At 42.7% G+C, this 25,866-nt stretch overlaps 2 pseudogenes; both read right to left on the bottom strand.

The window, feature by feature from the left end:
* Positions 1-12,274: 12,274 nt before the first annotated feature.
* On the bottom strand, positions 12,275-12,979 carry LOC120302701 (annotated as a pseudogene).
* Positions 12,980-23,979: 11,000 nt separating this feature from the next.
* Positions 23,980-25,317, bottom strand: LOC120302800 (annotated as a pseudogene).
* Between the last annotated feature and the right edge of the window lie 549 nt (positions 25,318-25,866).

The raw sequence follows: 25,866 nt of genomic DNA, 5'->3' as shown, positions 1-25,866 counted from the left end.
GTTTTAAAGCCAGGTTTCGCTCAATCAGTATTTGTTCCTTTGGTTTTTCCTGCCTAAGTGTAAAACTTTGCTTTTCTGCACATTGAAACTCATTTTGTTGGATAGGACCCATTGTTCAAGTTTGTCAAGATCTTTTTGGATCCTGAGTTTGTCTTCTGGGATGTTGGCTACTTCTGCCAGTTTGGTGTCATCTGCAAATTTGATGAGTTCCTCTTTAATTCCCTCATCTGAAGATGTTGAAGAGTACTGGGCCTAAGATGGAACCTTGTGGTACCCCACTGCTTACTTCTCTCCATGTGGATGTAGTGCCATTGAGGACTACTCGTTGAGTATGGTTTGTCAGTCAGATATAGATCCATCTGGTGGTGATGTTGTCTATTTCACCTTTTTCTAGCTTGCCAAGTAGTAGGTTGTAGTCCACTTTGTCAAATGCCTTACTGAAATCTAAGTATACTATGTCCACTGCGTTTTGCTGGTCTACTAGTCTGGTCACTTTATCAAAGAATGAGGTAAGATTGGTTCGGCATGATCTGTTTTTAACAAAACCATGCTGGCTGCTAGTTATGACTTTGTTTGCTTCTAGTTGTTCGCATATCTGTTTTTTGATTATCTTTTCTAGGATCTTCTCAGGTATTGATGTTAAATCTGTAGTTTCCTGGGTCTGTTTTTTTTTTCCTTTCTTGAAGATGGGGACCACATCAGCCCTTTTCCAATCCTCATGTACTTCCCTAGTGCTCCAGGATTTGTGAAAGATGTGGTGCAGCAGTTCTGAGATAACATCTGCCAGCTCTTTCAGAACTCTGGGAAGTAATCTGTTGAGTCCTGGTGATTTATATTTGTCAAGGTTGGATAGGTTTGGTGGCAGAAAGGTCATTTGGTGATCAAATCTAAAATATCTAATTCCCTTGCACTGAATCCAGACTTAGACACATTTAAAGTAGATGTGTCTGACTGATTTCACTTTGAGGCTGATGTTACATATAATGCTAATCCAGGTTTTATGGAAGTCTAGATTTGGACATTATTAAGCTTTAGTGAATGGAGTCATACTTCTCAGTCTGCCAGAAAGAAGGAACAATGCATATTAGAGATAGTTCTTGACTTATGCCCACAATATCCATTGCTAAGCAAGACAGTTGTTAAGTGTCTTTTGTCCGATTTTTTGACCTTTCTTGCTTTAGCTGTTAAGTGAATCACTACAGCTGTTAGTAACACAGTTAAGTGAATTGGGCTTCCCCACTGACTTTGCTTGTCAGAACGTCACAAAAGGTGGTCACTGGGACACTGCAATGGTCATAAAAATGTGACATGAATATTTTTCACACTTATGACTTTTGCAGCATCTCTGTGGTCACATGATCAAAATTTGGATGCTGCAAAAGTCATAAGTGTGAAAAATATTCATAAGTCACATTTTTCAGTGCCATTGTAACTTTGAACAGTCACTAAGTTGAGGACTACCTGTACCATTTAGTGTTAAAGATCAATATACCTGGAAATATTACATTATCTACTATTTATGTGATTACTTGGGACCTGGAAAACAAAAGTCTCTCAGTAGTATGAGTTCTCACTCTCTTCTCCTTTCAACTGCCTTGTTCAATGAATAACTTGCTGCTTGAACTTTGTATTAATTCAACACTGTTCTTCTAGGCTTCCTAAGCCTAGTTTTTGAGTGCTAGTTTAACTTAAATGAAGCCATTTGCCTAAATAAAGTATTTTCATGTTATTATCTATATGAAAATTACTTTTTTTGCTTTATTGGTTCAGTAAAGGGGAAACCAATAATAGGAAAATGGGAAAAAGACAAAAACTGTATACTGTGTAACAAAAACAAATTATATAAGCTATAAGGATTTATGCATTGATTAGAAACAATTGATTAAACAAGTTTATAAGAGATTGAAAGTGATCTGTGGATTTTCTCTCTGTTAAATACAAAGACTGATGGTTAACAGGGAAATTTGAAGATTAGTTTTACCTTTGGGGTTACCTGTTGACTGTTTAATTTGATATATGACGGGCCTCTGGTCAGCAGCATATCTGAATGTGAGGAAATCTGATCTATTCCCATAACTCTAAACAGTTTGACGAAGTCCCTGTCTCTGGGGTTCTCTTTGTGTCTGTCTGTGCACATAGGTGAAAAAAAATATCTTAGAATCTCAGCAAACTTTCCAAAATAACCTGTTCATTGGCCTTCCAGGAAATTAATGCTAGCAGTTCTTACACCTAAAGTCAGGGTTAGTGTCTAGGCTTTGGGTTGCTCAAGGAAAAGATTTGCAACTAGTCCCTCACCATGATGGAGCCTGCTAATTAGGTCATAACTCATGGCCAGTAAATCAGGCCACTAACCTGATTTTGCAAACTTTTTTGTGGTGATTGATAATTAACCACCATAGTCATTAAATCAACTAATGGTCATTATTGTGTGGATTTGCCAAAAACCAGAAGAAAATGCTAGATTTTAGTAAATCCATCATAATATGTGCAAATGGCTGTAAATGTAGTCTGGTTGCCAAACACCCAAAATGTGGTTATGTGACTGCAGATTGGGGGGTGAGCAAGCATTGGAACTTTGAATACAGGTTGTAAGTTTTCCCAGGAGGTCCATTGTAACTTCAAATGATTGTTAAGTAACCAGTTAAGGACTATCTGTAGAATTCTACTCTGAACATGACAACTTAGAAATGTATAGGATCAGTTGAAAAAAAACCCTACCTGATCAAGCCCTGTTTTCTAAGAGGCTGTTAATCTTGGCAATGAACTGTAGAGTTCAAATATCTCAGTAGACCTTTAGTTGTCATGTGGATCAAAGCTTGATTTTAATAGAAAGAATAATGTTAAGCTCTGTGATTAGTCATAAAAAACTAGTTAACCATTTCATGGAATGATATCACCAAGTTTGACTCCAGTTCTTACATTAAAATAGTGGAAGGGATTTCTTTAATGTTTGTGCTAAATCAACTTGAGGAATCAGTGATCTGAAAAGAGCCATTTGTGGAATGTCCTATGTCAGTAAAAGAAAAATTCAGTTCCCTGGTAACCTTGCCAATAACCTTTTGTGGCATACCTTAAAAAGAATGTAGTGATTGCTGCCAGAGTGGCCATGGCTAAGACAGTGTAGTATGATTAGAAGAACATTTCTTCTGTTTGTATCAATGAAACATCCCTACTCAAAACAGAAGGAAGTACATTCCAAAGTGACAGATAGGCTTAAATTACACCCACCCGATGAAGTTACCTCTAAGAGAGCAAACCTTGAAGAGAATTAATAACCAACCCTGGTGTTGTCTAGGAGAAAATTGTCAGAATTATAGAAGGCAGACAGGAAAAACTACCTCTACACACACACACACACACACACACACACACACACACACGAATGAATGCTATAGAATAAATCGATTGAGACTATTTCCCCCTTATTTTGCAAAAAACTTGAAATTAATATAAATAGTGTATGGAATAGAAAACTACTGGAGTGTGCATGCATATTTGTGTGTAAAAAACACACGTACACACACACACATACACCAACAAAAGCTATGTGCAAGAAATCCAAATAAAAATCATGAGGAAAGTCAAATATAGACATTGGCTAGCAGGCACAACTCTTGTGTCTGATGAAAAAGAAATTCTGGTCTCATATCCTTGAAAAAGTGGTTTATATGTTCTACTAGATAAAACTTAGATTACACAACCATCCTGCATTACTCACAGCTTTTGGAAAAGATTAAATTTTAATGCCTTTTACTGCTAGTCTGCTTTTTTCATGTTTTTTTTTTCTTTCCATTAAAGAAACACTTCGTTAAGCTGGATAATGTTCTGATACTTTACTGAATACTAGAGAATAATCTGACTTAATTACACAGATTTCAGTCTTATTTACTCCACATAACGGAATTAATGTTGTATCAAGAGTGGTTTGAACTAGGTGCCATCCTAAAAAAAAAAAAACAGCTTTAAGAGAAGCAGACACTTTCAGAAAAAGTTTCCATGTCATCATTCTTCATGCCACTTTATTTTATCTCAAAAGCTGATATAACAGGATTTGCCACCTACAAATTAGTGGTCCTAATTTAAGGAAAATTTCAGGTTAAAGAAGGAGTTAACGTAGTGGTAGGATTCAAATATGTGAACAACTGGTTCCCTGTGTGGATGCCGCTGCTGCTTCTGGAAGTCTATTCTGGGTCTGGGCAACAAAAAATTAGTTACTGGTTCTGCTGAATTGGTGCAAATCCAGGCAGTCACTAGGAGTCTACACTGGCTTGAAGCCCCTTCTTCCCCACAAAACCTGATTGGCTATGATCAAATTCACCACAAATATGATCAAATTCACTGACTGCAGGCTTTTTTCTGAATTTAACTGAAATTTTGTACTTTATCCTAGAGCAGCGGTTCTCAACCTGTGGGTTGGGACCCCATTTGGGGTCGAATGACCATTTCACGGGGGTCGCCAAACAACGCAGTCTGCCATTTTTTCCCCTTTTCCTTAGCTGTGCTACTCCCTTTTATTCTATTGGCTTTTGAAAGCCAATAGAATAGACTCTCTTGAATAGAGTCTAATTCTATTGGCTTTCAAAAGCCAACAGGAATTGTCCAGGCTGTCTCTGCCCTGCTGAGCCTGGCAAAAGTCCCATTCTGCAAACGGTGCTGCACCAGTTGAGTAGTCCTCGACTTACGACCGGTTGAATAGTCCTCGACTTACGACCGGTTGGGGGTCGCGGCATTAAAAAGATTGAGAACCACTGTCCTAGAGAAACTGACCATCTCTGTCACCTAGGCCTAAGCAAAAAATTAGATTATTCACATTATAATCTGAGGCTCTGGGTTTTCCATTAACACATAATTGAAGAAAGAATACATTTAAACTATAACACTTTATATAAGGCCAGACTTAATACCATTGGTCACCAAATGTCTCTTAGCTTTTTCAGACTCGTTTTAACTGGCAGGCTAAAACTTAAATTTGGGCTAAGAAAACACATTTGCTATCTTCACTAAATATTCTATGCCTAAACAAATAAAACATATTATGGCTTGGCTTAACAGTTTGGTTCACACAATATGCTAAAACAATGGTTGAATTCTCAAAAGCTGTTCAACTTATTTCAGCCTAGCTACTGTGTTGTGGGAATCTAGTAATTACTGAGCCAGCTCTTTCCAAATGCCAAGTTTGAGTACTGTCAATGAATCCTTTGGACTGTACCTTTTATCTGCTGTGAAATCTGCTGGTCTGTGGATTTCTTAACCTCTTATCTCAGCTATATAAATCATCTTAAAGGAAAGATGTTTGTTTATTGTTTATTGCTTAGACAATAAGCCACCTTTGTCAGGGGGCAAAAAACCCCAACCCCTACATAGACATATACATGAAATAACTCACCTGAAAGAAAACTTTGCATTTACTTAATTCAGGGGCAAGGTTGTTTTTTTCCCCCCAATATCCCTCTCTTGCAATATCAGAAGATTCTGGAATGGAATTGGGTACTGCAACCAAGGGACAGTCAAGCAGACTGCAGAACCTAATAAATTAAGAAAACAATCCTATTGACTGTGACTAAGAGTTCCAAGATTAGAGATCCTAGATCTTTCACAATCAAACTACATCATTAATACCATATTCTGTAACCTTCTATTGGGGATCTAAGTCTGGGAAGGGCTGGTATTCAACAAACCAGTCCATGCAGTTTCTAGTGATTGAATCCAGCATTGGAATAAAATTTATTCTGGAGATCTTTGCAGAGGCTGTGGAGGGGGTGAAGGGGATTGATCTCAACCACTTGGGAACATTTTCGAGCAATCCCAAAATGATTTCAGGGATATCGAAATACGGAACTTCAGCTTTATCGGAGTATTGCTGCAAATTGTACATCTAATCTCCTGGAAGTAAGCTGCAGTGAAAACTTTTCAGTTGTACTGGATTTGTATGCTTATTTTGGGTGTTTCTATTAGTTCTATTGTTTTAAATGTTTTTAGTATTTTGATTGTAATATATGTTTTTGTAAACTGTAAACTGTCCAGAGTCATTGACTGAGATGGATAAATGAATGAATGGCTCACAAATAGCCTGCAGCCATTGTTTTCTAGCTGCAAATGACATAGAATTATAAAATGGAGTTTTCTCATTGGTGATTCATGCAACTTATTTGCAGTCTAAAGAAGGTCAAGAAAGAAGACATTGGGCAGAATATAGTGTGTTCCTACATGCTTTTATGATATCACCACATATTATTCAAGGGAGGATGTTGTCTGAATTTTAGGAAATGCAGACAATTAGCGTCAAGAGTTCTAGCTGATGGGTTTGAGTGAGTAATACACTGCTTGTCAGTTCATGTTCACAGGATATTATATGGCCCATATGTTCTCAGAAGGATGTTAGCCTATAGTAATGTTGAGATATTTTGTGGAGTAGATTTTTGCTTTAGTACTGCCATTAAAGGGTATTGGTTTTCAGCTTTCTAACCTGAGTTTTTGAACTTAGTTTGAAGGGTGGATCTCCTTTGCTATATGCTAATTGCAGGAGATTATTTTTATTAATATTCCATTGTGCTAAAGAAAGAGATATGAACATTGTGAAACCAGTTATTCATAAAGGAATTTTCCCATCCTACTTGTAGGACAGGATCATTCACTGATCTCTTACCCTATAATTAAATTCTTTCCTAGCCTCTTGTTTATTATTGCTAGGGAAACAATTATTGCCCTGGACAGGCATCTACTTAATACTAACACAACTGAAGCAATTCACTGGAATCCCTTTTTTCTTATTTTTAATATAATAAGCAGCAAGCAGCATTCTATATAAACACTGATTTCCATTAACGTGCCATTTTTTAAAGCATTGACTATTGTTTATAATACAGCTTTTGACAACCATCCAAACTTGGTCAGTTAGAAAAGAAAGACTGTCAGGCCCATGGCTAGCCAAAAGTATACTTTACCAAAGCCAAGTGGATACAGAAGAAGTAAAACTGTATCTGAGATTTTTCTGCCCTAAGCATATGGTTAATCTTCCCTTATTCCTGTCCACCCCTCCCCCTTGTTATCAAAGAGTGTCCAATTAGCTACTAACAAATTGTTTGGGTAACAGTCCATGTCTTCATGGGCTGAACAGTTCTGTATTCCTTGGCTTGACCTTGGAACTTCTGGCAATTCTCATGGGATGGTGCAATGCTTAGTTTCTATTCCTCATGCTAACCCTCCCTCTTATCCCACCCCGCCAATCCCTCCCCCGGTTGCTATGGCAGGCTGACAGCAAGCAATGCATAGTGTGGCTGAATGGCAGCCCTGACATGCTGCCCCTCCTTGAAAAGATCAGCCCTGCAGGAAAGAGAAGGAGCAAGTTAGGTTTTTGACAATACGATAATTTAGGCTTAGTAGGGTATTTGTGGTAAAACTGGTGGATAAGATGGGGTAAATGCATGTAATGAGCATCAACCCATCAGTGTCCAAAGGAGGGAAGTCTTTCCATAAAACCAAATATTGTGTTTGCCTCTATGAAGGTGGGAGTCAAGAATATCCTTGACTTCAAAATGTTGTTCCTCTTCAATTAATATGGGAGGGAGATGGCGATTTCATTGCAGGATGCAAGGGTGAAATAACTGCCACCTTCAGAATGCTACAGTGGAAAACTGGATGGATATAAGGGTTTGGGGGGGGGCAATTTCAGTTCCATACTCAATGAGGTTATAACTCTGATGATGGGGGAAAGGTCTGATGTATTTTGGCCCCAATTTTTTACAAGGCTGCCTGGATTGTAGAAACTTGGAGAGGTATACTTTATCCCCAGCTTTCAATTCCTTTTGAGAAGCCCTCTTTTTATCTGCATATTTCCTGTAAGCCTCTCTAGCCTCTTCTTGTACTTTATGAACAACCAGCCAGGTATTTCACAAAGTTTTCACCCAGCTGGCTAAGGAGATGTGTTGGGGAGGGTGATATGTTAGAGAAGTTCTGGCAGAGGAGCAAAATCTAGGCTGATAGCCATTCAGAATGGCACAAACCCTGTGCTACTGTGGATAGAGTTGAGAAGAATTCTGAGAAAATTTGGCCCTTTTTCTAGGAAAGAACACTTACAGATAAATTAATATAAAAACCAAGATAGCAATACTTACTAAAAGACCAAAGAAACATAGTATTTGGGTATCCATTTGATTGAAATACTGTCATGAAAGTTATCTATGGCATCAGTAAAAACAACAGCTATGAGATAAATGAAAGCCGTTTGCCTTTCCTTCTATTCAAAAGGAGGCCAGTTACTAAACCTCTGCTCAAGATCCTCCAAAGCTAATGCCCCCAATCCTGGGGGGGGGGTGATTTTGGTTTTGCTCACTCTCCTGCTGCTCACTGGCTGTGCGGTTTGGTTCCCAGGGGTTGGGGACCCCTGCTCTAGGGAAAAAACAATCTCACAGTTGACATGTAGGACAAACTATTCCCCCCCCCCCCAATCTATAGAAATATTACAAACGGTCCCAGAATAAGTTAATGAGATCAATTTTAGCCTTAACCCCATGTATACCAGCAGCAATGCTGAGGTTAAAGATGAGCCTTCCATCAATTAATATCAGTTTTAAGAAAGCAATGTAGGTTTTTCTTAATTCATGACTGGTTATTTTATATCGCTTCAGCCTCCTCTCCTCTCTAGAGGAGTTTGTTATGTGCTCCTGACCACTTTCCTTCGTGACCAAAGGCAAGCTCGCCTGACCAATAATCGGCCAAGACAGAGGCAAGCTCACCTGACCAATAACCAGCCAAGGCCTTTTGTTTCATTTATTGCAATAAGTGGGGAGAGAAGCTGTCAAAGCTTGGTTCTCTCCAAAGTTTCAACCCAAAATATCCCCTTTTTTATACATCCCTGTCCCGGTCGCACATCCCTCCTCTTTTCCCATTGGCTGAGGTACTATGAGGTTACACTCTTTCTGACTGCTCCTACATATTTCCTGCTACATACTAAATCATACATCACATATGCATTAAAATTAAGAGATAATTTATGCAAGCTATATCAGTTAGCATATGCTCAGTTGCCTGAGTTCTGGTCCCTTTTTATGACTTCTTAGAAAAATAGGTTCTTTCCTGTTTTGCTAGTTACAGATGTTTTTATAGCTTGTCTTCTTCCTTTCCCACTCTAAAACCCAGCTAATTTTTGCCTACGTGTTTCTCTTACATCCTTTCTTTATGCTCTCCTTTCCTGATTCTCCATTCAGTAAATTTCCACTGCAGCAAATTCAATTTTAAATTTCTCTTTCAATATTAAATTTCCTTTATTTCTATCAAGTTCAAATCACTAGGACCATCAGATGGATTACATCAGCAACAATATCATATTATTTACACTTTCTTACATCCCATTACCTGAGACAAGCTTTCACAGAACTTTGTTTTCAAACAATGCAAACACCTTATTTGGGTTAAAGATACAAGGATTTACCAACTACATATTGTTTATGCATTTGTAATAATTCACAAGTGAAAGATCTAATCCATTACTTATTTACATTGCAAATTATATCAGGAACCTAGAGCTAGATTCATTGTTAATCCAACTGAAACAGTCTAGCTTTGAAAGAATCTATTTTTGTTGACTGATGCAGAAGAATGTTTACTAAACAAACTGCATTGTTTGCAGTGGCCACTAGAACATATAAAAACAGTTGTTGACAGATAAGTCTCTTAGTGTTAGAGAGGGTGTATTGAACTGATATGTATTGTTTCTATTTTTTTTAGAATTTAAAAGGTAAGTCCTTGCCAATATAAATATTTATTGATTGGAAGAAAAGAAATTGTGCATAGAAGTGAAATTGGAATGTGCGGGAACAAACAGACATCCATAACAATACTGATATTTAAGGCAAAATTCACAGCTTCTTTTCAAATAACAGATACAGAGCAAATATGAATAGTTTAGTCATTGGCCACATGGCAAGTGGAGATTATGGGAACAGCATCTTTTGAACCAACATACTTTTTTTTCATTCCAAGGGGAAAAAACATGTTAGCATGGTTGCCAGTTCTAAAGTCCTTGTCTTCTTTGAGAGTATCCTGCACTATTTTCTGCATGAACAGCAGAGCTACCAGCCTCCTTGCTGAAACATAGTAAAAAGTTGGTCAGGGAGGTAGTATTTTTTATACCAATATATCGTCTTTCTTCCTCAGCATGGGAAGAAAGTATGTTGTTGTGACCCTGTAGGTCAGGAGTGTCAAAACCGTGCCACCCCACTGCCGACAATGGGAAAAAGGTTGTGATATGTCACAACATGTCACATGACATTGCAAGTTTGATAACCCTGCTGTAGGTGAATTATAAAATTTACATCTGATCTGGAGGGGAATGGTGCTATTACTTATTCTCCAGGATGTTATCTAAATTAGGCAACAACCAGACCTGATTGTTATTTATTGTATGAGCCTTTTGAATGAGAAATATCAAAACAATAAATAATCAACATACCAGCACAGTTTTTAAAAGCCTCATTATTTCAACAATGAAAAAACACACACATATAATTACTGGAGTGCCACAAAAGAGGACATCTGCAACACATTCATTGCCAAAATGGCAAGCACAGCTGGGTAACTTTTACATCTGTGTACTAGGTATGAGATGTATTAAAAAGAGGCAGCCTTTGATTGTCTGGTTGTGCCCAACATTTTGTGCCCAACTGAGTGATTATCATTGTGAATGCCCTTGGCCATGAATTACTAATATTTCAGATAGAGTTCATATTCCTCATTATATACATTTAAGAATAAGAAAACTGTAGAGCTAGGGAAACTTTGAACAGAAATATTTTTTTAAAAAAAATTAAGACAAGAAACCTATTTTTAAATGCCATTTGAAAAAAGACTCAAAGTCTTTTGGAGACAGTTACTCTCACAGTTCTTCTCCCTGATCCTTCTAAAAAGATACCAGCATGCCATTCTTTGTTGTTTCTTTGTTCATTTATTTAATAGATGTATAGCCAATTAGCAGATTGTAACCCTGCTAATATGGTTGGTGTTGAGTCCCTCGCGGAAAGCAAGACACGAGAAGCAGTTGTAGTTCTCAGTTTTCTTTATTCTGTGTTCAGCTCACAAGTAGATGACTTCAGCAGCTCCCAAAACCTCCCAGCTTCTTATATAGGCATTTCCCGGGTCAATGCGATACTTTTCCCGCGCCAGCACCTGCGCATGCGCACGGCGCTGGCGACAGCCTGTCTGGTCCCGGGCAGCTTTGCACCTGCCCGGGACTGCCTGCAAATGCCCCGAGCCGTTTGCAAGGCTCGGGACATAACACCCCTTTCCCCTGGGCTAAAACTACTACCAACATATAATCATTTATTTTATGCAATGTTCTGCTTCTCAGTGCTCCTATTGTTACCTGGCTTTTGTTTAGCCAGCAATGTTATGTAATCTTCTAAGTATTTAGGAGATTTCCTTGCTCTCTGTGACCTTCTCAGTTCTGGGTTTCTGACAGGTGTTCCCTGACTGAGGGGTGATAAGAGCCTGTTCCCCTTATCATGCCTTGGTGCCTTCCAAGGACTTTGCCCCAATGCCTGGCCTGCTTGCTTGCCCACTGGGCTCGTCAGGCCAGGGCTCCTGTCACTTTGTGACCTGGTTGACCCGCCTAGCTGTAGGCCCTCGGGCCCCTTGAAGTGATAGCCACTGCTGGGCGTCTCTATAGAACCTCCTAGGTCCGTCCAAGACCTGTCAGGAGGCTGTCCAATCCCTAAGCCCTGTTCTGTGTCCAGGCTCGTGTGGGTCTCTGTACCTTCCCAAAACTCAGTTACTCCCTGAATTGGGCTAGAGGTGTTGCGGTCGGGACTTGGTTCCTCGACCACCTCCCTGTAAGTTTGACCCCCTGTAGGATTAGGGGTAAGGTCAGGCCAACTCTGGGGATTGTGTGCCAGCTCTCTTGCGGGGAATGATTTGTGGGGATGCTCCCGGGTATCCTCCGTGACTGGAGTGTTGTGTGATGTGTGTGGAAAGTGAGTATGCCCCCGGGGCGACTCCCTGGCTGGAGTAGGCGTGAGTGCCTGGTGTGTGGGTAAGCTCCATGAATTCCTTTTCGGAGCACTTGCGGAAGCTTGAAATGGGCCGTCAGTGGCTCCATCAGTGGAGATGGGCAGCAACTCGTGCCCAGGGCTACCTCGTAGGATAGAGGACCCGTGACCCTGGAAACAGAAGCGGGGACCCATGTATGACCAGGCCCGTAATTGCGAGTCCAGACCGGGGCACCCTCAAATAGTTGTCTAGGTGCCCTAGGATGTGAGGTAGATAAAGGCAATCTGTCCGGATGCAACCGGTCAAGTTTAGTAATAAGTTGACGCCCCCAACGAAGTTCAGCTGGGCTTCTCCCTGTAGAAGAGGACGGTGTGGTGCGATAAGAAAGGAGAAAGTCAGCCAACCTGTGATGCCAGTCCCCGTAGGTGAGTCTTTTCAAGGCGTCCTTTGTGATGCACACCAGACGTTCAGCCATACCATTGGTGGACGGGTGGAAGGGTGCAGACGTGGCATGACGAATCATGTTAGCCTGTAAGAAAGCTTGGAATTCGGAGGAAGTGAATTGAGGGCCGTTGTCAGACACAATGACATCTGGAAGCCCATGTGCAGCAAAAATCCCCCTCAGCACCTGAATAGTCTTTGCAGTGATGGTGGATGAGACAGGTACAACCTCAAGCCATTTTGAATGGCTGTCAACAAGGACCAAGAAGAACTGGCCCTGAAAGGGCCCAGCATAGTCAATGTGCACCCTAGACCATGGGGACTGTGTTTCCTCCCATCTATGCACGGGAGCTTGGGGCATCTCTGGGCGAGATCATTGGCACGGGTGGCATGCATGCACCTTAGCCTCAATATCTTTATCTAAACCAGGCCACCACAAGTGGCTGCGCGCAAGAGCCTTCATACGAACAATGATAGGATGACCCTCGTGGAGGGATTCTAAGACCCTAGTCCTCATTGAGGTGGGAATGACAACTCTGTTTCTCCAAAGCAGACAACCCTGAGAAAGGGACAGCTCGTTCCTTTTGGACCAGAAACTCTGAAACTCAGGACTAGGGCAGTGCTCAGGCCAACCAGACAAAACCCAGGAACGGACACGTGAAAGTGTGTGATCTGTACCTGTTTCAACGGCAACATCCCTGGCACTAAGAGGGAGCTCGGGCAAGGCTTGGATTGATAGAATGTTGACAGCTGCCGCAGGGTCAGCTTCTACTACTGGCAGAGGCAATCTACTGAGGCCATCAGCATGGCCCATTTCTTTCCCAGGCTTGTGGAGTAAAGAAAAATCATATGCAGACAGAAAAATAGACCACCTAAGCATTCTAGGGGAAATGACTTGGGGAGTCTGCTTACGTGTGGTAAACAGTCCCAGCAGAGGCTTATGGTCAGTGAAGACCGTGAAATGCCTGCCATATAGGAAATCATGGAATTTTTTAATTCCAGCAACAACAGCCAGAGCCTCCCTGTCTATCTGAGCGTAGTTGCGCTCAGCAGAAGACAATGTTCTGGAGTAAGATGCAACAGGAACCTGAGTTCCATCAGACCTGAGGTGGCTCAGGACAGCTCCAACCCCGTAAGGGGACGCATCACAAGCGATGCACACAGGAAGGGACTCGTTGAAATGTGCAAGTACACTGTTAGAAGTGAGCAAAGCCTTGACTTTGTTAAAACAAGCCTCATGTGTTTGTGACCAGTGCCACACTGCTTGCTTGTCTAGTAGCCTGTGAAGAGGCTCAGCTACACTGGCTTTATGTGGAAGGAAGGAATTGTAGAAATTCAGGAAGGCCTGAAGTTCGGCCTTAGACTTTGGCCTAGGTGCTTCTAAAATAGCAGTTAGTTTGGATTCAGCAGGGTGAATCCCAGCAGCATCAATTTTGAACCCCAGAAATTCAGTAGAAGGCACCCCAATTTTGCATTTGTCTCTTTTGAGCTTGAGGCCTGTTTTCCTGAATCTTAACAGAACAGCCCTTACCTTTCAGCTAGAATGTGTGTGGAGTCTCCTGCAATTAAGACATCATCAAAGTAGGGGCAAACCCCCGGTATGCCCCGTAATGTGTTTTCCATTACCCTTTGGAAAATCCCAGGAGCGACATTCACTCCAAACTGTAGCCTTTTTACCTTAAAGGCTCCCCTGTGGGTCACAATAGTCTGAGCTATAGCAGCATCATCATCAACAGGCAGCTGTTGATACGCTTGAGCTAGGTCAAGCTTTGCAAAAACGCGCCCCCCCTTGAGGGAGGCCAGAATATGACTGACCACAGGAACAGGATAGGCATGTTGCTGCAATGCCTTATTAAGAGTGCATTTGTAATCAGCACAAATGCGAATGTCCCCATTTGCCTTTAGAGGCGTGACAATGGGGGTCTCCCAAGGACTGGAATCAACAGGTTCTAGAATTCCCTGTTGGATCAGTTTGTCTAACTCAGTGTCAATTTTACTCTTTAAAGCAAAAGGGACCCTTCTTGCTTTAATTCTAATGGGAGTGACAGTGGGGTCTAGCTTTAAGGACACAGGGGGTCCTTTGAATGTGCCCAGCTGGGGCTGAAAACATCTGCAAATTCTTTGCAGACTTCCTGTAGGTCGAGTGTTTGTAAGCTGTTGAGTCCTGTGACGTGTATCCCCAGGGCCTCAAACCAATCGAGTCCTATGAGACTCGTTCGTTCACCCCCTACTACTAATAAGTCTAGTGGACCTTCAAAACTCTTGTATTGCACATTAAGGGTGGCCTCCCCCTTAACACACACTCTTGAATTTTGAAAATCTGTTAACACAATGTCAGAAGGCCTTAACTTGGCCTGAGTTCCACTACCGGAACAAATCTTCCTAAATGTATGCAAGGAGATGATTGAAAGGGCAGACCCTGTGTCTAGTTCCATAGTTAATGGAACCCCTTGTAGCTTCACCTTGAGTGACAGCTTTTTCTTGATGGGCTTGTGTGTGCCTGTCCTGAAGATGCTTCTTCGCGAAGCGCAAAAACCTACCCTATTCTGGCTGGGAACCCTGGTACCTTTCAGGCGCAGTTCTTCCTGAGGTTGTACCTTTCGTCGGCCCAGACACACAGCTGCAATGTGTTCTTGTTTGCCGCATGCCCGGCAGGTAGCGGAGCAGAACTTGCAGTCGGTTCTCCTGTGGCGACCTCCACAGCCGATGCACTTGAGTGGAGCTGAAGAGCTTCCTTTCTGATTTCCTTCCTTCGTGGGGTGGAGACGGTCGACTTCCTCGTCCGGATCCTCCTCGGAGTTTCCTTGGACGTCTTCCTGGTGCACGGATGCAGCATCTGGACTGTTTCTGATCGGCCGCATGTTTTTGACGGCGCCGCCTGCTTCTTCTTCTGCGGTGACCTCTCTTAAGGCATCTTGGAAGGACAGTTCTTCTTTGGCGAAAAGCCTCTGTTGTAGATCTCGATGCCTTAAGCCGCACACGAATCGGTCCCTCAGTCGTTCTTCGAGGTCCTTGAACTCGCAGTGCTTGGCGGCCTTCCTCAATGCGGCGATGTATTCTTTGGCCGACTCTCCGGATCGTTGATCCCTCTGCTCGAAGGTGTGGCGCCATGCGATGATGGACATCTTGGGCTGGAAGTGCTCCTTCAATAGCTTCTTTAGATCTGCGTAGCTGACAGACTCTAATGGGACAGGTGCTGCAAGGTTCTCTGCGATTTCGAAGGCATCTTGACCGCAGACACAAAGCAGGGTGGCAGCCTTCAAGCTCTCTTCCCTCACTTGGTTTGCCTTGAAGTAGTTCTCCACCCTGGCTACGTAGGACTCCCACCGCTCTGGATGTGAGACGTTGAACTCCGAAAGCCTTCCAACCTTTGCCATCTTCAGGAGATGGGTCTATCAGCCAGCTTACCCCCGAATGCGCACTGGATTGGCGAGCAGCTGCTGAGTCAACGCCGTTCCGCCGCTCAGGACTCACTTGGTAAGCTCACACTTCTTCCTTTCCAGGTGATGTAAGGCAATCCCATCCTCGTCGCCAGTGTTGAGTCCCTCGCGGAAAGCAAGACACGAGAAGCAGTTGTAGTTCTCAGTTTTCTTTATTCTGTGTTCAGTTCACAAGTAGATGACTTCAGCAGCTCCCAAAACCTCCCAGCTTCTTATATAGGCATTTCCCGGGTCAATGCGATACTTTTCCCGCGCCAGCACCCGCACATGTGCACGGCGCTGGTGACAGCCTGTCTGGTCCCGGGCAGCTTTGCACCTGCCTGGGACTGCCTGCAAACGCCCCGAGCCGTTTGCAAGGCTCGGGACATAACAGTTGGCTAATATAGTCTGAAAAACAGAAAAAACAAGTTAAAAAGCAGGTACAAAAAAGAGAACCTAACCAAGGCCAATCCATAATCATTCAGCTGCCAATCTCTACATGTTTTACTATGCATATTTATATTGTTTGCAGCTCTTGAGTTTTGAAGAAGATCCCTACAATACTGTAGAATAAGAGCTAAAAAAAATTAGCATTAAAATTTGATGAGTGGAATTGTGAAGATGCCCTTCTGTAGATTAATTGGGGTATTTAGTTAGGATTTTGCTGTAGGTTGTTAATGTGATCAGCCTCACAACTAAGATTTTAAAATAGCAATAGCCATATATATTATATAAGAAAGCCCACTGGAAGAGTTATGACAGCCCTGGTGACATGAATTACCTGGAATTCTGCATGACTAAGAGGTAATTTTCCTTGGGAACTGGTTTCATCTGCTTGGCTTTCACTGTACCTGTAGCTGTTATTTTCTAGTTTCTTTTGTTTGACTTTTTTTCATAATGTATATTGGGGATTACTGAAATTGAACCCTGAGCATCTAAAATACAGTTAGTCCTTGCTTACCAACTACTCATTCAGCAACCATTCAAGGTTACAACATCATGGAAAAATGAGATGAATGGCCTTCAACTGTTGCTGCAGCCTGCAATCACATGATTACAATTTGCAACCTTCATAGCTGGTTTCTGATAACCAAAGTTAATGGGGAAGCCAGCAGAAAATTGTAATGGTCAGAATGAAAAATCAAGTAATGGTACTTCACACTCACATCATTAAGGACTTTGTAATCAAGTTCTCACACCCAGCTAAATAACATCTTTAGTGCTAGAAGGGAGTGGCAGAGAGACCAAGCCCACTTCTTTGAAGCATTGAAAATGTTATCTAGATAGGTAATGAAATGTTTGCAAGGAAACAACCAAGCTTATAGAATACCAAAGACTCTACACTTTAATTTGTAGTATGCTGGCTTTCCATTTATTTATTATTTTAAAATTAAGACCTCTTTACAAAAGTTACAGCAGGGCATGCACCTATGTGGAGGTTTAGAAAGTTATCTAGGGTCACAATAACCATAGTTATTGTTATTGTAGGTCTCATCCTGGAGGTCTGGTTGTTTGTAAAATGGTTTTATTTTCCTGCGAAGACATCAAAGTATACTATGGTGTCTATTCACTCAATAAAAACAAATGACATCCATTCTAGATAGATTTTGTATCCCAGAATAAATTTTGTAAAACAACTGAACCTGAAATATTATTTACTACTGTAAATCTTAGACAGTATTATACAAAATTGTACACTGATTGATTTCTTCATGGAGTCCAAAACCAAATAAGAAATTAGGGAAAGAAATAGATTTGGTCCTACATTTATTTTGCTTTCACTAACAGTGGCTTTCCCTAGGGCTAGCAAGGAAAAGTGAAGAAGATTTTTCTTTGTTAGTTTTCTTTGCTAGTTACTAGCCTTCTTCCCCCAGCGTTACTGTATAGTATATAGCTGCTTGTGCAAGGAAGGAAAGACTAGCAATTAGCAAGGAAGAGCTTCCTCAGTATCTCAGAAAAAGATGGCTACTTGTGAAATTCTGCCACCTGGCCCAGCAATGGAGCAGCCTGTCCTCCTGCCATACCCCAAACTTCTGGGCTCTGGAGATCTTTGAAAGTTAAGTGAGCAATAGGTAGCAGGAGTGGCTCAAGTGGGGATGCCAAAGGCAGGAAGCAGAGCATGGGGTATGTCAAGGGATAGGGGAGCTCTTGAGAGGCTGGAGACAGGTGAGCTTGTGCCTGCACTTGGGGTTTCCTCCATGCCTAAGGCACTCCATTTTATACTTAACAACCTATCCATTCATTTAATAAATGAATTGTGGAGAGCAGGGAAAGGAATTTGTTAAATGAGATGATTCACTGAATATGTCCTGATTTTCAGCTGTAATGGGCAGGCTCCATTAGGGCTGTAATTAGAGGATTACATGTACAGATTACTGAAGCTCTTTCTCCAGTTTTAAAACTGTGCTCATCTTCTTTCAGACTAGCCTCCCTCAAAAAAAAGTAAAGATTGTGACAAACTAGCAGCCTCTGAAAGAAACTCCTGAGATGTGCTTGGCCTCCCTGCTTCTACCCCAGTCTTTACAGCTTAAAAATGCCATTGAGAGGCAAGAAAAGAATCCAGTCCCAGTAATGATTCTGGGCCCACAAGTCTAATAAATCAGAGAAACAGATTAGAATCAACACCTATCTCCTGACCACAGTAGGAGCACCAACTGTGAGTAACACATTTACATCTTCATCTTTCCCCTCACTTCCAAGGAATATCACAGCACAGAAGCCATAACAAGACATGCTTCCTCCCTGACTCTCAAAGCTTCAGCCCAAGCTACTGTCTGAAGTAGGAAGATAATAGACAATCCCCTCAAACAAGCTAAAAGTCCAACATATTAATATTAATATGGTCATATTAATATCTCAGCAGCTTTCCCTGTGGCCATTAACAGGGTATCTGGAAGTAATTGGCACAGCTAATAAGTATCATGTAGTACAGAAAGAGCAACTCCAAAATAATAGAAAATACTTGTAGCTCAGGTTTTAGATTTTGGCTGTGGTTTGTTCTCCAAGCTTGTTTCAATATAATTTCTGAACATTTTGTTACCAAACTAGGTAATATCTAGTTACCTAGATGACAATGTTACCTAGTTTGGTAACAAAACATTCAGAAATTATATTGAAACAAGCTTGGAGAACAAACCACAGCCAAAAAGAGCAACTCCTCCTAGAAATCTATCAGAAGTCCCACAGATGGTGTTACTATGACTTTCCTGCCTCACTATCAGAAATCAATTGATCTGAAAGGTTTTGTATACAGAGAAGAAATGACAAGTACATCCTTCTAATATTCAACCAGGTGGCTTTCCCTGCCAGACTTACTGTACTAATTGTGAGCAATCTGAGTTTTTGAGGATAAGTTAATTTATTTCTTTTCACTGGGAAGTGACAAATAGCCAATGCCCTTTAGATAGCCAACAACCAACAATCTAGGCACTCAACAAATGAGGAAATTAAATGTATAAGTACAGAACATAAAGATGAGAAGGAGGGAGTACAATGACCAAAATGACAATTTGACACCTTACTGTGATTCAAACCCTCCCAGTGGTGACAATGGGCAGACTGCCTAGAACAGGGCTTTTCAACCTTTTCAGAGATTGTACCATTTTTAGGATACGGCAATATTTGAGTACCACCAGTCGCCTAGCAGGTGGGTGTGACCTGCTCAACGCCACTCACTGGACACAGCTGACTCGAGATAGCTGGGTCAGAATGGAACAAATTGCACCAGCTAACTCGATGTGGGGACAACTCAGTGCCCCACAAACTCCTCACCTCCGCAAACTGCTAGCAGTAAAGCACATGCACATGCGCACACACAAACTGCATTCCAAGTTTGGAGACTTTTATCCACAGAGGAAGGAGAGGGCCTTCTCCCCAAGCCCAGACATGATTGGCAGTTTGCTAGCTCAGATGTGGATAAAAGTCTCTAAGCTTGGAATGTTGTTGTGCGTGTGTGCGTGTGTATGCGCGCATGCATGCATAGCATTCCAAAAGAGATGTTCTTCTCCCAATCCCAGACATCGTTGATGTTTCCCTGTCTGGTGCCCCCTCCTGGCAAAGCAGGAGGTGGAGGACGACGCTGCTGTGTGTGGAAGCACGGAGGAGAACATTTGCAGGAAGCAGTTTCTTCCAAGTCCAACTTCTGCCTTGACAGATTTCTGGAGAGCAAGAGAAGACGGCAGGGAAGCAGCACTCCCAGGTCCTGCACAAGGGAGGCTGGCTCTTCTTAAAAGGGAATTCCTGTTTCCAATTGTGGATGGTAAAAATGGTGGTTTGTTGGGGCAGCCTTCCCTCACACAGCTCCCCTGCCACCAGAGATCTGCAGGGGAGACAGATCTGGAAGGCAAGGTGCAACGTCTATATTGGCCACTTCTACCTCTCCAAGTCCTCCTCAATTAAACATACATTATATAAATTAAAACACAGCCAAAAAGAAAACATAGTTAAATCACTAATTACAGCTCTTCACATATTTTCTGGAAAAACCACCTTTATTGATGTTAGGAAGGAAGAACAAACCCTATTCAGGAACAGGAAGGGAATTGAAGACCCTCTTTCTAATCTGCCTTCCCTTTGAGCCTTTAGTTCTCATTATTTTATTATTATGTATTTAAGAAGAAGATCAAAGGCCTCCATAGCTCAGGATACTCACTTTAAAATCAGAACCCAGAAAAACTTAGTTAATCCGCAATACCACCCTATAAAGAATAAAGATAATGTTTGGGCCCTGAGAGCATGCACATGTCAAGTCAGAATAGTAGTGGCACGCCTGTCAGCAACTGGAAGTCAGCAACTGGAACTGGAGGCTAAAGCATATAAGGAACGGCTGCTGGAATTGGGTATGTCTAGTTTAACGAAGAGAAGGACAAGGGGGGACATGATAGGCAGTGTTCCAATATCTCAGGGGCTGCCACAAAGAAGAGGGAGTGAAGCTATTCTCAAGGCAGGACAAGAAGCAACGGATGGAAACTAATCCAGGAGAGAAGCAAGCTAGAATTAAGGAGAAACTTCCTGACAGTTGGAACAATTTACCAGTGGAACAATCTGCCTCCAGAAGTGGTGAATGCTCCAACACTGGAAGTTTTTAAGAAGAGACTGAACAGCCGTTTGTCTGAAATGGTATAAGGTTTCCTGCCTGAGCAGGGAATTGGACTAGATGACCTCCAAGGTCCCTTCCAACTTTTTATATTATTATTATTATTATTAATATTATTCTATGTACTTCCCTTTCCTGTCCCACAATTCAGTCCATAAATCCTTTAATTTTCAGACACATCTTTTTCTCACAGCTCCTTAAAAATCCATGAAGTATACTGTAATTAGCAGGAAAAATAAATCTAGCATTTCTGAATTCTTTCTCCAAGGGGGAAAGGAAAGTTTACAGCCTGCAGGTTGTTAGCAAAGTCATCGAAGAACGTAGTTATTGCTGCTAAAGGCAAGAATAAATAACAAATTAATTTTGCAGTTACTACATCCTCTTATCTCCAGAATGTGGTTTAGGATTGCACAAGGGGCTAAGTTAAAATCCAGTTGACTACTCAGCAGCCAGATGTTCAGTACAGACCTTGCCAATGTGATTTTAATCACCCAGGAAGGGATAGGAAAACCTGAAGAAAACTTGGCAATCAATAAACCATGATGGACTATGCTTGTTTTGTCCTATTTTGATTCTCCTCCCCAGCAGCAGCCCATCGATTTTAGGACTACCTCTTTCAAAGCCTTCCTGATCCTAACGGGGCTGCAGGCATGACCTCACCGGATGAGCCCTGCTTTGCAGGATGAAGCAGGAGGATGCAAGCGCCAGTCAGCCTGAGCCGTGCGCCAATCAGCTGGAGCCCCAGGCTGATCCTGGGCGCTCAGCAGAGCCCTGGCAACACTGCAGCTCCAGCTGACTCTCCCACAGGCCTACACTTTAAAAAAAGTTTTTTAAAGTGCTTTTCAACCTGCCATACGTGTATCACTTGCCAGGTGCCAAGTACCACCAGTGGTACGCATACCATGGGTTGAAAAGCCCTGGCCTAGAAAATAGCCAGCACCTTTGCTGGTATTGTCCTAATGTGCTGAGAGACAGCTGGAGGTGTTGATGTGTAGGAGAGAGGGACAGAGATGTGTTTCTGTTTGGAAATAAAACAGCCTGAAACAGGTAGAAAGAGATATTTTTCTCCAATAGTAGGACTCACAAGTAGTAGTAATTGGAGGACCAATGTTAAAAGGTATAGTAGCACTGGGGAAGAGTGGAGTAATGGTGAGTAGTGAGTACTAGCTTGTGAAGGATTGTGTGTGTGTGTGTGTGTGTGTGTGTGTGAGAGAGAGAGAGAGAGAGAGAGAGAGAGAGAGAGAGAGAGAGAGAGAGAGAGAGATGGGGTGTCTAAGAACCTGTTTTGTTATATTGGCTTTCTTAGTTTTTGGAGCCTACTGACCTGGATATACTTAAAAGAACACAATGATAAAAAAGTCCAGTACCCATTTAATTTACCTATCTCATGAACTGTTCAGTTCCCAAACAATTTCACACCATTGCCTCTCCTTTGATTTGGACACCCAGAAACCTTTTAGCACTGTCCTTTGATATCCTCCCAAATATAGAGAAAGACAGGGAAACTGATGCTGATGATTCTGACGGTGACCAGCAATATTCAAGGAATCTATACAATCCCAAATAGCAGACGACTGAACTATAAGCAAAATAAATCCCAGACAATCTCTATCTCATAGCAATCCAACTTGGAGACACATCTGCATCTTGTCCCCATACCAGAGGTCTTCTGGCCTTGTAGGAACAGGAGTCACAAGAGAACTATTCCCCTTACTCTTTTCCCACTGAACAAACCAAAGGAGGTTTCCTCTGAAAAAGAGATAGGATCTCTGCTTGCTGGTAATTGCCATTTTGCTGCTCTTTCTGCACTGCTTCTTCCAACTTCCTTGCCTGAACTACAACTACACTGATCCCTTCTGAGAAAAAGAGAGACCTGATGGCCCAATGGATGGAAGAAAGAGGAAAGCAAGAATGTGACAGTATTTTCCTTCCTTCCCATAGCAGGAGTCATATACAGCTGCCTTTCTCATTGGTTAAGGTGAAACTACTGCCACTGCAAAGATTACCTGCCCAGCCATGTGTTTGCAGCACATCCAAGTGAGCAGTATAAGGTTACCCTTCTAACTCGGAATGTGGCTGTGTAGTTTGCACAATCAGGAATCCCTGCCTCACTGAATTCTTCTCCTTGTGATACCATAGGAAAAAAGGAAACATAGATTGCCAGTGTACTCAAAGTTTGCAAATCATTTTCAATTGGGGCTGAGCCCTGGACAAAGCATGGAAGAGACAAAGATGGTCTTAACATCCTAATTTCCCACACTGTTATGTTTCGGGATCGTTGAGGCATTGACGAGGCAATTGGTGCAAACAACAATCCATTTATGAAGTTAACACAGAAGCAGCACTAACTGCCACTTAACCTTTATTTATACAGATCACTGCTAGGTGGCAGCTAAAATTAAAGCAGTATTTCCCGCTTAAATACAAGCTAACATGTAGGCAGACAGTCTGGAGTTTAAACAGACGCAGCCGTTTGACCATTTCCAATAGTTTCCATGTAATTCACATCAATACATAACACTCCTTCCCCCTAGATAGTTCATAATGACAAGTATTGAACATAATCCTGTAACTACTTTGGTGGCCTTCTCGATTGTTCCAAACGTCTCGGCAGTGCTGGAGGCTCCTGGTCTAGTAGCTCGCCAAGCAGGCTGGGTAGACAGGGACTTTGGGACCTGTTTGCTATGGGTATAGCTGAGTCTCTGTGGCTGGTCTGTCCAGGTAGACCCGAGCCATTGTCCATTGGTGGAACAGTTTCCACCGGGCTAGAAATCGGAGCCGTCTGCTGGATTCGCTCAGTGGGTGCAGTCTCTGCGTTCAGGGCCAACTCGCCTTCCGCTAGTGCCCCGTCCCCTCTTCTGGGATTCTTGCTAGCACTCAAAGATTCCAATGCACGGCTGCTGTCATGCTGCCCCTGAATTTGACTTTCATGAGAGTCATGAGCCAACAGCTGGTTCGCTAGCCTTCAGCGTAGTTGGTCGATGTGCCTGCATATCACACGACTGTCTTCCAAGACCACTTTGTAAGAAAGTGGCCCTGACATCTTACCACCCACAGTGCCCCTTGACCTTAGTTTTGTGCCCAAACTGGGTTGCCAACTTGCTAGCTCCACGGTGGCTTTGGCTGTGCTGATTCTCAGGCAACTCAGTCTGGATGCAGACGATCCAGCTTAGTGATTAAACGACAGCCCCATCTCAATTCTGCTGGGCTTCTGCCTGTGGAAGTGCAGGGAGTCGTGCGTTGGCAGAGTAAAAAGTCTGCCAGCCTATGCTGCCAGTTGCCAGTTATGATCCTTTTTAAGGATTCTTTGGTCGTCCGGACCATGCGCTCCACTTGGCCATTTGAGGCCGAGTGAAAAGGGGCCGAAGTGGTGTGCCTGATCATGTTAGCCCTCAAAAAGGACTGGAATTCTGTGGCAGTAAATTGAGCCCCATTGTCTGAGACTATCACATCAGGTAACCTGGGCATGGCAAAGGTACTGTGCAGTTCTTGGATGGTCCTGGCAATAGTCATAGTTGGGACAGGTACAACCTCCAACCATTTAGAGTGACTGTCCACCACAATGAGGAACAGCTGTCCCTGAAAGGATCCCACAAAATCAATGTGGATTCTTGACCACGGGGCTTGTATGGTTTCCCAGTGGTGGACTGTGGCTTGAGGCATTTCTGGCCTGGATTGCTGGCAAATGTAGCAACTGTGTACTTGGGCCTCAATATCTTTATCCATTCCTGGCCACCATAGGTAGCTTCTCGCGAGTGCCTTCATCCAGACTATTCCCAGATGTCACTCATGCAGAGACTCCAGTACACTGGGCCTCAAGGAGTGCGGGACTATGACCCAACTCGCCCACAAAATGCAGCCTTTGTGAGCTGACAGCTCGTCCTTCCTCCTATTGAAGCTCTGCAAGTTAGGCCCCTGACTAATGTCCGGCCATCCTGTGAGCACCCAGTTCAACACATGACTTAGTGTCTTGTCTGAAGCTGTCTTGGCAGCCATGTCCCCTGCGTTAAGGGGAGACTCCAGCAAATCCTGGATAGCCAGAATGCAAGCAATTGGAGCAGGATCTGACTCTAATTGCGGCAGGGGCAGCCTGCTAAGGCTGTCCATGTGGCCCATTTCCCTGCCCGGTTTGTGAATTAGTCTGTAACTATAGGCTGAAAGAAAGATGGACCACCTCAGCATCCATGGAGAGAGGATCTGAGGTGTTTGTTTGTCCATCGTGAACAGACCCTCATGGTCTGTAAAGACCGTGAATGGCCGACCATACAAATAGTTATGAAATTTCTTGATATCAGCCACAATGGCCAATGCCTCTTTATCTATTTGGGCGTAGTTGCATTCTGCCGAGGATAAGCTATGGGAACTTGTCTCCCATCAGCCGTTAAATGGCCCAACACAGCCCCTACCCCATACGGGGACGCATCACAAGCAATGCTGATAGGCAGCTGTTTGTTAAATGTGTCAGTACCAAGTTTGAAGACAGCAGTGATTTGACTGCCAAGAAACTTTTCTCATGGACGTTCGTCCACTGCCACTGTGCTTTTTTGTCCAAGAGCCTGTATAATGGCTCTGCCATTGCGGCCTTGTGTGGAAGAAAGACATGATAAAAATTGAGTAGTCCAAAGAATGCCTGAAGCTCCCCCCTTGACTTAGGATTGGGGGCCTGCTGAATTGCTTTGAGCTTGTGGCATCTATGCAGAAACTGAGGAATTCGGTCGAAGCTACCCCTATTTTGCATTTTTCCTTCTTCAGTTTCAGCCCCACTTCGTGGAAACCTTAAAGGACAGCTTTGAGCCATTCTGCCAATATTTCTACTATGAGGACATCATTGAAATAAGGACACACTCCTGGAATATTTTTGAGCGTGTGCTCCCTCAAGCTCTGGAAAAGCCCTGGGGCTACCCTGACCCCGAATTGTAGGCACCTTAC

This window comes from Crotalus tigris, unplaced genomic scaffold (assembly GCF_016545835.1).
Source record: "Crotalus tigris isolate CLP2741 ecotype Arizona unplaced genomic scaffold, ASM1654583v1 scf7180000024437.13266115, whole genome shotgun sequence".
Classification (NCBI taxonomy): domain Eukaryota; kingdom Metazoa; phylum Chordata; class Lepidosauria; order Squamata; family Viperidae; genus Crotalus; species Crotalus tigris.
This window is presented reverse-complemented; position numbering and strand designations above follow the sequence as displayed.